Genomic DNA, 12,205 nt, shown 5'->3' with positions numbered 1-12,205 from the left:
CTGCCCAACCTCCAGATGATCCTCAGATCCCAGAGCATCGAGCTAAAAAGACTGCTCCTTCTACAGGGGAGAGGGAAGGGTCTGGTCCTGACCTCTGAAATACCATGCTTGGGATGGGGAAGGAGTGTGCCTGGAGCAGGGGAAAGAGAGAGAATGGAGGGACCAGGGAGATAAACAGATAAATCATTTTCGTTAGTATGGGTTGCAGACCTTGACCATGTTCCTGGCTGGTGGGGGCAGCTGGAGGGGTTGCTGGGTGGGTGCATTGCTGGCTGAGGTTGCCAGGCCCGGTGTGAGCCCATGCTGGGCATTGGAGCAGTTCCAGTTTTCACTGCCCTGCGTCAGCATCTGTACAGCGAGCAGGTCTCATGTAGATCCCTCATGCGTCCACCCCAAAAAAACAAAGGGGTTAGCATTGCATTTGGGCATTTCTGACACTCTCAACCATCCACCCTGTTGGAGGCAGGAGAAGGGCTGGATGCTTCCCCAGGCTCTCCTGGCATGAGCTCATTTTTTGCCTGATAAATTGTTTAGTGGTGTTTTGTGGAGTTCAACAGCAGCTGTTATTTCTCCCGAGAGTGGTCTTCATTGCAGTGAAAAGTACTGAGGAGGGATGCAGTTATGGTAAGAAATTGTCCACCTCTTCTTCCACCACACTTTGATGGGGGGGGTTAATTGCACAGGGGAGAGCTAATTGCATGAAAAATCAAACTCTTGGTAATGACGAGGCAACGGTAAACTTCAGAAGTGCCTCTAATGAAATTGAGCATAATTCTCATATAATGTTTGTTGAGTTTAGTAGGATTGAAATGTAATTGTGGGGCAACCTGTTGCTACTAGTGGGGCTCTGTGTGCAGCCTTGAGCCCATCTGGAAGGGTGATTTACTGGAGGCTCAGGCAATCTGGCAATTTAGGCTCTCTTTTTTTTATGATGTTTAGACTTCTGCCCATGTTATAAAGCACAGCCCAGGGTTTTTATGGGGATGTGGGTGCCTGCTGCACCAGCCTCTGGGCTGGGTATGTTTTTTTCCTTTTAAAAGTGATTTTTAAATTTTAAAGGGCAGCTCTTGAATTAAAAAATAAATAAATTAAAAAGTGAGTAGCAGCAGGCAGAAATGTCCTCCACGGGATTTAAAAGGCATCACGTGTGTTGTGCATACCAGCAACTTTGTTTTAAGCCCTGTGGCCAATTAAGGGAAAGAGCTTAGTAGTAACAGACCAAACTGAGTGGGGTGGGAAGGGGGAGCAGGTGAGCCCCATGTTTCTCCATGACTACCCCATCTCATGGGCTGCCCAAGCTAGGGCCACCGCAGCCACCTGAAAGCCTTCAGGTCAGTGCCCAGGATGTCCATGTCAAGGGGTTGGAACTAGATGATCTTAAGGTCCTTTCCAACTCAAACCATTCTGTGAATCTACGGCTGTGCACCTGCATGGGTAAGGCCTGAAAACTGAAGGAAGTTCCTGGTTTTGAGGAGCCCGAGGGTGCTGCGCAGTCAAATGAGCCAAGTGCAGCCAGGGAGGTCCAGGCAGCTTCCCAGGGGTGAGTACAGGGTGGTGGGGCAGGGGTGAGGATGAGCGGTGAATGGGCCTAGAGCAAAGCTGGAGGACAGCCAATGCCATTGACACTGAGAAACACACATTTTGGGTCCTAGGGACTCCTGGGCCAGTAGGGTGCATTTTGAGACAGGGATGAACGGCCCTTGGAGGCTCATCTAGCCTCAGAGCTGATGCAGGAGCATCCCTTGAGGGGTCCTTCATTGGCTTCTCTCTTTGTCTGGAGGCAGGGCTTGCCATGAGGCTGCCCTGTATGCTTTTTTGGGAGGAGGTGAGGAAATGTTTTGTAAGCTGCCCTGGGAGACAGCAGGCACAAAGGTGGGGTGCTCCATCTTTTCTGGGAACACCTTTTCCCTTCCTTTTTCTGCTTTTCTTGTGAATAGTCTGGCAGCTTGCATGATTATTACATTATTATTACAGTAGTCCCCTGACCTAACTCATCTCCCATCAGCAGCCCATGGCTGGAAGGCATCAGTCCCTTTTTTCTATCTTCTTTGGCAAATGAGACTAAAACAATACAGAAAATACAAAATACTAAAGAAGCATTTGGATTATGTGTTAGCAGCTCAGCATCCAGCAGCATTTTGCCATGGCTTAATTGGTCCTGTTTACACCAAGAGGCCAAATGAAGCAGTTGGCATCAATGGTTTGGGCCCAAAAAAGTGTTTGCAGCCTTGCTCCTTTGAGCCATTGCTTTGCTCAAGCCATTCTTTGCTCTTCCTTAACTGTGTGCTCTGAGTTTTATTTTTTTAGCTACACGTAAATGTAATTTTAGAGCATGTTTTTGTGTCTTACCGACATGCCGAACACCCATGAGGCTGATGTATAAAGTGAAGTTAGTAGCATACAACACTTCTGTTTGTACTGAATTCATCTTACACAGTGTGGTAGAAATAATTCCTGTTGTGACCTTCTACTGATGGTTCAAATAACCTGTCTAAGAGATGTTCTGTTTCTGGAGGGCCTTATTGCTTTAATTCCTGTTAAAATTGGGTTTGCCTTCTGTGGAACAGTGCTGAAGAAATTAAGTACTTGCAAATGCGTTTTACCTCCAGATAAACGTTGCCGTTTGCATTTTCAATCCTAGCGAAGCTTTGGCAGACTGCTACTTTTGACCTAATCATTTGTATGTTTTTAGGGGCATTTTTTTTTTTTTTTTAGTTTAAAAATGAATATTTTATTTTAAGCCTTTGGACCATCTTGCCCACATCCAATGATGGATGTCTAATGAGATGACTTTTTGCCTCTGCTAAATGATTATATTGTTTGCACTGATGTATGCTAAGACTTGATGCATTAAATCTTCAGTCATTAGCAGATGCCATTAGCAGAAAAGTCCAAATCACTTAGAGCAGGGACATAAGACTTTCATTAAAGCCTGAATTTGCATGTTATTGGATAAATCTGTTAATATGGTTTAGCTGGACTCATGGAAGTCTCTTGAAAACATTTTCCAGTGTGTATGCAGGGTCAGTGGAGCCTGGGAGCCTCAAATTTGGAGAAGGTGGCCCCTCTGGTTCTTCCTTCATACCCCGTCATATGCTGAGTGATCCCTGCGTCAATCCCACCTGAATCTGCCTGCCTCCACCACCCTTAACACTTCACACACAGCTCCAGCTGTCAGTGTTGGGCTTCAAGCTGGGCGCAGGTCTGCTGCACTTCTGCCATGAAATTCCCCTGAAGTGGTTGAAATCCCAGCAGTGGGGGCTCCGTGCCATTTTTCAGAAGGCAGACAAAGCAGGAGCACTTCCAAAAACGGCAGTCACACTGAGTCGTGTGACCAGCGCAGCTTGATCTGTGTTTTGCTAGAATTAAGCAGTTGCTGCCTGGTCAACCTCTAAGTTACAAATGGGGCATGGTGAACAGGTTTTAGGCACATAAAGGTATGTCAGGTGTTTGCAAAGGCATCTGAGCCTTTGTCCTTCTATGGAACACAGCTAAGATGTCTTCTCAATGCATATCATGCTCTCACATTTTCTTAACCAAGAATATTTCTATTCAGTACAACTTAAAACTTGATGCTCAAAGAGAAGGTGACCCATCTCTCAGTCTTTGGTCTGATGGTCTTTGTTATGGCATGTGATGCTGAACAGGCTGTAACATAGACATTGTGTAAATATATTTAAGAGATGTCCTATTTCAAGCACTTTTGATCCACTATGTGTACAATGCCGAAAGGCATCTTCCTGTCACCAGGGTGCAGGACGGGTGTTTTCCTCAGCTCCCCCTAGAAGCCCGGGTTGGTATCCTGTGGGATGTGAGGAGGCCGATGAGGAAAAGTCATCCCATCCTGTGACGCATGTTGTCTGCCCAGAACAGGAACGCTGGGATTCAGAGGCTGCTGTCAGACTGCCCGCTTTCACACAAAGTTTGTATGCTTATGCAGCATTTTACTTGCCTGAGCAGTTTTCATGCTTGATTTCAGTGGGTGCTCCTGCCCATGGCATGGGGGTTGGAACTAGGTGATCTTATGGTCCTTTCCAACCCTAACCATTCTATGATTCAATGATTCTATTGAGTGCATCCCTTTGCCTGGGAGAGGCATGGTTAGCTCATGGGTCTGAGTACTCCAGAGCAGATGCCAAAGTTGCTGTGAGCAGGGATCCTGATAACCTTAAGGCAAGCAAAACAAGCTTGTGTCTTTGTCTTAACTCAGCAGACAGCTGTGGTGACAAAAAACAGAGCAGCTTTGTCCCCAGGGAAGAGCTGAAGACGGCATAAGAAGTGACACTGGAATGGGCTCCAGCAGCTTTCCCCCCATCCAAAACCCCTGGGGCTCCCTGGCGCTAACGTCCCTGTTGATCCTGCCCTGGCAAGTGGCCAGGCTGTGGGCATCAGTTCCTCTGATGTCCTATGGGCTTTCTCTACTGGTAGGGCAACAGTCCTTATCGTCTAAGCAATTAATAAGCCAGACCTGTGACTCAGAGGCTCGAGTTTGGGCTTGTTAAAACACTGTGGTGCCTGTGTTCCCCTTGACCAATAAAGTACAAAAAGGACTGTGGGCTGGTCAGGAAGCAATGGTGGAAAACGCCTTTTTGGATGACAGGACCAGCTTCTGTCTCATGCAAGGATGCACGAGGCAAAAGCAGGGATGCTGCACAAGGTAGAGGATGGGGAGCTGTGGCCTGTGGGGCCTGTCTCCACCCAGAGTATTTCCAGTGCCAGTGGTCCCATTTACCAGGTTTTGGGAGTGCTTAGTGACCGCTGGGGTCAAGTGTATGATTTGATGTGGCAGGTTGACACTTGACGGGTGCGGGCTTCTTGGTGCCTGTATTTACGTCAGGGAAAAGATGGAGTAACTGTTCAGGGTAAGCAAAGTTAAAAAGACCACCATGGGGGAACAAGAGCTTAAAATGAGCATCATCTGGCAAATTGCAGAGTGTTTGCTGGCAATTAATTGCCATAAGGAAGGACCTGCTGCCGAGGTTGGAGAGTGAAATTAAACATTTTAACAGGGAAAGCTTTCCCTGTGAGCATGTGGCTTTGCTGGGGATTTAACGCCATATCAGCCAATCTAAAACCAATGGGCTGTGCAAAACTAAGTATAATCTGTGTATATGTGAACTTGCAATACATAAATAGAAATGGGCTTGTCCTCCCCCGATCAGAGCCTTGCAAGACCTGCCTGGCTCCCCTCGTGGTTCACCAGCTCTCCAGCTCTCCCAACAGCCTTCCTGAGCAGGCAAGAACAAACAAATTAAGAAGACACGGGAGAGAAGAAAATTGAGATAGCAGGGGATTTCTAATCAAGCTATTTTAATACTGGGTGTGCTTTAATCACTTACTTAATGGCAGTGCTTAATGAACACTTGAAATAAAGTGTGTTTCTGTCAGGTTCAACACCCATGTTTTTAAAGTTGTCTTGAGGGAACTCAAATGCTTATTACAACTTTTCAGCAAATCCCCATCACAGTTGTGCTATATTAATTTCCAAGACTGAAGGGATGGGGGGGGAGAAAGTTGGTAAAGGAATGTAGATAAGCCGTTAGCATGGTGCTTTTTCACTAACGTTGCAATTAACCTGAATCCGCTTACTGATTGTAATCTGTCTAAGACAGATGCTTATTCCAGGCTTTATCAAATCTTGTCTTTACAATGCTCTCCTGGCTGTTGTACTGAAGTTTTTATTGCACATGACCCTTCTGGCTTCAGGCAGAAGGGTTTGCTCTGACTGTCCTTGCCTATCCTCGTACGCTGCCTGTGTTGTCCAGCCGTGACACCCTCTTTGCTGCTGATGTACGTGGCCGTGGACCATGTCACAGCACCATCAGCATGAAGCTGCCTTTTCCATACATCGAAGCCACAGCCACCTGCTGCTGGGCTTCCCAAAAAGGAAGGCAGTCTGGGTACCTGGAAAAGGGGCATAAACTTTTTCTGCTCCCATGTAACCCTGGAAAGCGCTAGCAAGGACCCTGGGTACCTCCTTCATGGGCTGGTGCACTGGCAGCTTCTTCTCTCTGTCCCCTGGGGGTCTCCTGGGATGCTGCAGCTCTGTATTGCCTGATGCAATGTGTCCTGGGGAAGGGGGAAAGGATTCAATGACAGACTTTCTTGCTGTCCCATTCCCTGGCTCCCAGCACTAAATACAACTCAATTATGGGGCAAAGCTCTGAAGTACATTATGCAAGATTAAAAGGGACCAGAAGGATTCTTTTCTGACTTTGGGAAGCCATCCATTTATCCCCTGAAATGTGCGATTTTGATTCTAGCTTTGCTCTGAACAAGTATTAGCAGTTTTAAAGTCATAAAGCTTCACATCAGGGTGAACACAGTGTTTCACTTTGCTTCCTTACTCCCTGGGGTGTCACCCTGCTGACTGTAAGCACAAAAGGTCAGTGAGATAAGTGGCCTCCCACTTCCGAGTTGTGAAGAACGGTGAAAAGGCTGTGCCTTTTTTATTTGGCTTTCATAAATCACAATATTCCTAAGTCCCTGTTTCCTGTGAGCAGGGTGTTCCTATGGGCGTGCTTCCCCATTCCTGCTACTTTTAGCTTCAGGTGAGGCTAAGAGGTTACAAATCCACCACCCTCATGCCTTCTGTTTCATTTTCCCAACTGTACTGTCTTGAGGATTGGAGAAAGTCTTAAAAATTAAGCATAAAGTGATCTCTGACATCAGGAGCCTGGAAGGAGCTTGGCTTTGGACATGAAACTATTTGCCCTAAACAAATGGTTTGGGGATGAGGGGTAAACTGAGCTCGCTCTATATCAAGCTTGCTGCATCTCTGCAAAGTTGCCCATGGAAAGAGATTGTATGATAGCTCTCAGGGAGGTGGCAAATTATAATTGCAATTATTGCTGGTGTTGATGAGCTTGTTTCATCTATTGGTAACTAGTTCTGGCCACAACACCTTACTGGTACCTTCTCTTCTACTCTCTGCGCTAAAGCTTATGATGAACCTGGACAAGAGCCTGATTTTGACATTGTTCCAAAACTACATTCCTCTTGGTCTTGCATTTTTATTGCAACAGCTGGTCAGCAAAGGGGTAAAGGGGTAAATGCAGAGTTAGTTTAGCAATTAAAATGCTATCACTATTTTGAGAAGACAGCTAAAACTGCTGTCTTCTGGGTTTGCTAAAACCTGTCTGCCTAAGGATGGCTTCGGGGCTCTAGAAACTAGAAGTTAAATAGGCTAAAATAAGGATGGATTTTTCTTGTTCCTTCAGGGCAAGGTATCCTCAAATCCTTCAACAACTCATTGGTCCTTTTGTTTTGCGGTACTGCTATAGCATTAGTGGGATGGTTTGGGGTTTTTTTGGAGGAGCTCTGTGTTTTTGTGTTTTCCCCCTGAATTTAACATTTGCTGTCAAAAAACTCGAAGCCATGTTATTTCAAAATGACCCCCTCTTTCAGGAACAAAAGGGAATGCATGCATTTCTCCATTCTTAAGTTTTGGTTGTTGCCTTTTTGTTTTTTGATTGGCTTATTTTAATCTGAATTGAGAAGACCATCTGCTAGTGCCTGTACCCAATGTTGACAGGAGAGGAAAAGTAGACAGGCTGGAGCCTTTTTTGGCTTCCTAGAAGCAGCTTTGTGTTTAAAGAAAAGAGGAAAAACAAGACAAATACCCACCCAACACCTCTTTGGGTGTTGACCCAGGGATGCTTGAGTCTTGTGTTCAAGCACAGGTTCACTTGCAGTTCTCTGCGAGCCCCCTTTGTAGATGCGTGTCCTTTGAAGGGCTGTTAATTTAATATCTTTCTCTGTGCAGCAGCTGGAACAAATGGTCCCCCAGCTCCAGTGGGAGCTCCCAGCCGCCTGCCTCACCCGGCTCTGACCTACAGGCATTTTTGCCATGGCTGTCTCAGGCTTTTTATAGTTTTTGCACGCTTGTTGCATATAGGATACCTTACAGGTGCAGGCCTTCTCTGACGCGTTAGCTGGTGTTTGGAGGAGGGTTTGAGTTCTGTGTTTTGCTGGTAGTAGTTTTGTTTTTCTTCAGAAACATTTAAAAATGAGGGAAAATTTCCTGAATTCAGGCCAAATCCAATATGCCGGGGTTTGCCATCGAATCACCAGAGATTAATTTGAACTGTCTCAAAGCGTACTCCTCAGGTGAGAGCCGAGGCGCATGTTTAAAACGGTGAGTAGCTCTGTAAATCCAGGTACAGCGTTGCCACGCAGAGTACTTCAGGGGTTACCCAACCGCACGGCAGCAGCTATGCCAATGCCATGGCTGGGGGATTTCTTCTCCCTATCCTTGCCCTGCACCAAATGCCTGAGTACAGTTCAAGCTTTACCATTTGCAGACCATGACTGTGGTTTGCAATGGAAACATTTGCTCTTGTACCAACTTGGGTGTTTTTTTCTGCCCTGTTGTAACACAGCAATACTTTTAAAGCAGTGTCCAGTGCATGGTGAAGTGCCTGCTGGAAGTGCCGATTGCTCTGTCAGGGTCCTCTTCCCTGCAAGCTCTTACCCTTGGCTCACCATCGTTTCATTAGGGATATAGCATCCTACCATTAACTGGCCAAATAATTGCTGTTTCTATCATATGTGTATTTGCCCAGCTCTGCCTGGTTGCCCTATTGGTGTCCCTGCTGGGGACTGTTCCCTGCCTGTGCTGCCTCACCTCCATCTGAGCACATGCTAGGGACAAACAAAAGATACCGACCGTGAAGGCCAAACTGATGAGCAAACATCCAAACAGAAGTGCCCAAGGAGGGCTAAAGGGAGGTCCCATGAGCAAGTTAGTTCCTAGAGGATTTGTCCCTGCACATGGCAGGAGGGTTGGAAATAGATGATCTTAAGGTCCTTTCCAACTCAAACCATTCTGTGATTCTATGCTGCCATAGGCTGTGCAGTGGGACTGGATCCCTCATGGGCCAGCAGCCTCTGAGAAGGAGGCCACCAAGGTTTGGTCATTTGTGAGCAATTGTCCCTTTGAGCTGGCTCAGGTGATGCCTTTGTCATTAACATTTAATGTCATAACAGACTATGAGTTGTGCATGACAAGGTGCCTTATAGTGTAACAGAAAGTCTTCAGGTTTGTAACCTGCAGGTCTTCATTTTTAGTTATTTATTTTTTCCAAATTGCAAATCTTGAGCTAGGCTGTATGTTTCTAGAAGTTACTTAGGTACCAAAATACTATGTTTCAGTGGATGGGGATAATTTCTATACCGAAATATTGAAGAATCTTATGTAGGACAATGGCTAATTACGTAATTGTCTTGTTGAAGGCATGTAGACCGATTGGGTTTCTCAGAAGATTTTAAGGTTGTGTGGAGGAGAAAAGGTGCTTGGCAATCCATGCCTATCTTAAATGTAAATGTCACCAGTGTGCCGGGGAGAGTGGTAGTGGTTGATGGCTCGGTTAGCAGGTGCTGAGCGAAGCATGGGGGACCAAGTTCCTCCTGCGTGGAGATCACGCTGACCCAGACTGGTGATCGCTGGGTTCAGGTCTCTGTCAGTTGCTCAAGTGTTTCTGCAGGTGTATGCCCCATTTTCAGAGGATTAGGGAAATACGTAGTAGGGATGGCATGTTTGTGGGGGGAGGAGGAAGTCTATGGGCAAAGACACTGGGCTGCAGTAGGAGTCTAATCAGCACTTTCTTGTACCTCAGTGAGAGGTAGGATTTGTCTGTGTCGAGCAGCACTGAAAAGCCTTTGGGGCAGTAATGCCTGTTGTGAGTAGTAGGTGCTAGAAGGAGCTTCAGCATTGTTCCTAGTCCAGATATCCCAAGGGTGAAGGGTACAGGCACCCATGGGACCAGATGGTATGTGTGGAGTCAGTCTGCTCCTCTCCTGACCCTGGCCTCCGGGTGGGAGGGCAACGAGATGGGTATCCAGGTCTGCATACAGGCTCTTGGTCTCCTGCCCTGAACCCTCTCTGGGAGGAGGGCCCAGACAACCTGCCTGGGTTGATGTGTAGGGCAGGTGACATAACAGAACTGATTTAGTCTGTAGGGCATTTGCAAAACATGTCACCAGGCCTTTCTCATCCTGGTTTCATTCTGCACATGTTGCCTTGTGTTTTCTCCCCATCAATCCCTGTGGTCATCTTGGTGGGACCACAGGGAAAGGAAAGGCTCAGCCTGTGCCCCTGTTTGGAGGCAGACCTGGGTGGCCAGCAGAATTTAGCTGCCGGAGCTCCATAGGTCCTCCCAAAGCAGTGTGGGACAGGCAGTGGGGGAGAGATTATTATAATGATTGTTGTTATTGATGTTGTTATTATTAATATTATTTATTGTTACTATTTTCCCCCCATTTCTGGCTCTGCAGACCCCCAAATGCTCTTAATGGAGATGCACCCTGTTTATATGTTAATTTTAAGCCTGCTGACAAGCGGTTTGCTTTTCTCCTGACTTCTCACGGTTCCTTCGCCCGTTGAAAGCCGCTGCCGTGGGCTTAGGGGATAAGGTGCCGAGAATTAGAAAAGAAAATAAAATCTCCAGGATGCTGGCGAGCGAGGGGGCATGGGGATTGGCTCGCTCAAAGTACAAACGGATGATGTCTGAAAGCGAGTAACCCTGATACCAGGGGCGTGCATGACAATTGCATCCAGCATAATACAGAATGTTAATTACTAAATTCCGAGAAATTAATGCTGATTAGCAGCTGCCTGTGTGTGACCTAAATACATCTATTGCTTGATCTTGATTCCTAATATATAGTTTATTGTTGATAAAGCAATTGCTGAATGGTGGGCTGGCCCTCAAGCCTTGTAGTGAAAGACTAAGGCCTGATTTGTAAATCATATGAAATTTGTTGGCATGTGTTTTTTGTTGAATTTATAGAGACAAGGAAGATGAACAGCCATCTGAGCTATCCCCTTTACAACTCAACTAACAGATATTATTGAGAATTCATATTGCTTTTATTATTTGGTCACAAAAATGGACCTAATGCTTGTTGGCTTTAAAACACCTACGAGCGCCGCTTTCTCTCTCCATCTTGCAAAATATAAGACAAGGCTGAAGCTTAAATTAAAATCCTCAGGTTCTTATCTCTTTCCCACAGGAAAGCAAATCTGTGTTGAAAACCGTAAAATTAAGAGGAGAGCAAGGATAGCATAATTTAGCAAAAATTCATGGCACCAGATTCTGAGCTATATGACTGGAGGGATAGGTCAGACATTAAGAAGATACTGCCTGCTAATGCAAGTTCCTTAAGGTGGTGCTCTGGAAACTAAGGCAAGCAGAAAATGCTGCATTGGTTCCCATTTGCTCCCTTTCCTCTACTCCTACCGGCCTTAACAATAAATTGAATTGTCCATTTAGTAACCCTTCTGATTCCAGAAGTCCAGAAAAATCCCAGGTTTGTACTTGGGAGTATTGTCCTTACATCTGTTTATGCTGGGATTTCGGTAGTGAACTCGAAGAAAACGAATTTCATTGGGCTCTTGATTTGTTTTCTTAATTCCTTATATTTGACAGGCTGTCCTTGCTGAGTTTTATCAGCATTTCTGTCTGAAGGACAACTTTTTTTTGCCCCCCCCCCTTTAGATTTTAATTAACACCTTTTTGTGCCATAATTAATTTTGCTAGGGGCAGATTAGACTGCTGGGGTACAAATGAGGAGTTCCTGTTACACGTTGGCACCATTGCCATGGCTTGTTCCACCATGGGAAGAACAGCTTGTGTTTCAAGTAGTGTTAATACAGCAGCATTTTGTGGGGACAAACAAGTCCTCTTGTCTTGCAGCTTTGATCAAAGAGTGTGATTTTGGGTGGTATCCCTCTGTCATGCAGGAAATGCTGATGGGAAGTGTGCGTATTGGCCTGAATGGACATCTCTTTACAGCACCCATTTTGGGACCCTCTTGGGCATTTGTAGTGCTTTGATTGCCCCTTGGCATGATGTGGCGAGAGGCCTCCCAGCTGTCCCTGGGTGTTCAGAGCGTCTCCTCCCTAACTGACCGCCCTAAGGCCTCTGCCAGCTGCTTATGTGTGAAGTCAGGCTTTTAAGGGTGTTTTTCCAGTTACGTGATAAACAGACCAAGAGATTTCAAACAGAGTTTGTAAAATTGTAAGGGAAAAAACCCATCATACTCTTTGGCAATGGTGGGGGCTTGTTCCCGCTGTGCCGTGCTGTGGCCGTGCAAAAAGCAGTGGAGAGGAGGAGTGAAGATGATGAAGCTCATGTTGCTCTTAAGGATGAAGATATGGCAAACCTGCACTTTAAACCTTTGGGTATTTTTAAGGCTGATCCCA

The 12,205-nt window shown here is 46.1% G+C and overlaps 1 protein-coding gene across 5 annotated transcripts in view; it reads left to right on the top strand.

The window, feature by feature from the left end:
• Positions 1–12,205, top strand: part of LEF1 (lymphoid enhancer binding factor 1) — a 69,834-nt gene that overhangs the window by 29,110 nt on the left and 28,519 nt on the right. The gene's annotated exons all lie outside the window — the stretch shown is intronic.

Source organism: Pezoporus flaviventris, unplaced genomic scaffold, assembly GCF_033815535.1.
Source record: "Pezoporus flaviventris isolate CSIRO_AGI_PZ_B2104156 unplaced genomic scaffold, CSIRO_AGI_Pfla_v1 ptg000002l, whole genome shotgun sequence".
NCBI classification, from domain to species: Eukaryota; Metazoa; Chordata; class Aves; order Psittaciformes; family Psittacidae; genus Pezoporus; species Pezoporus flaviventris.
Note: the sequence above shows the minus strand (reverse complement) of the source record. Positions and strands in the feature narration are given on the sequence as shown.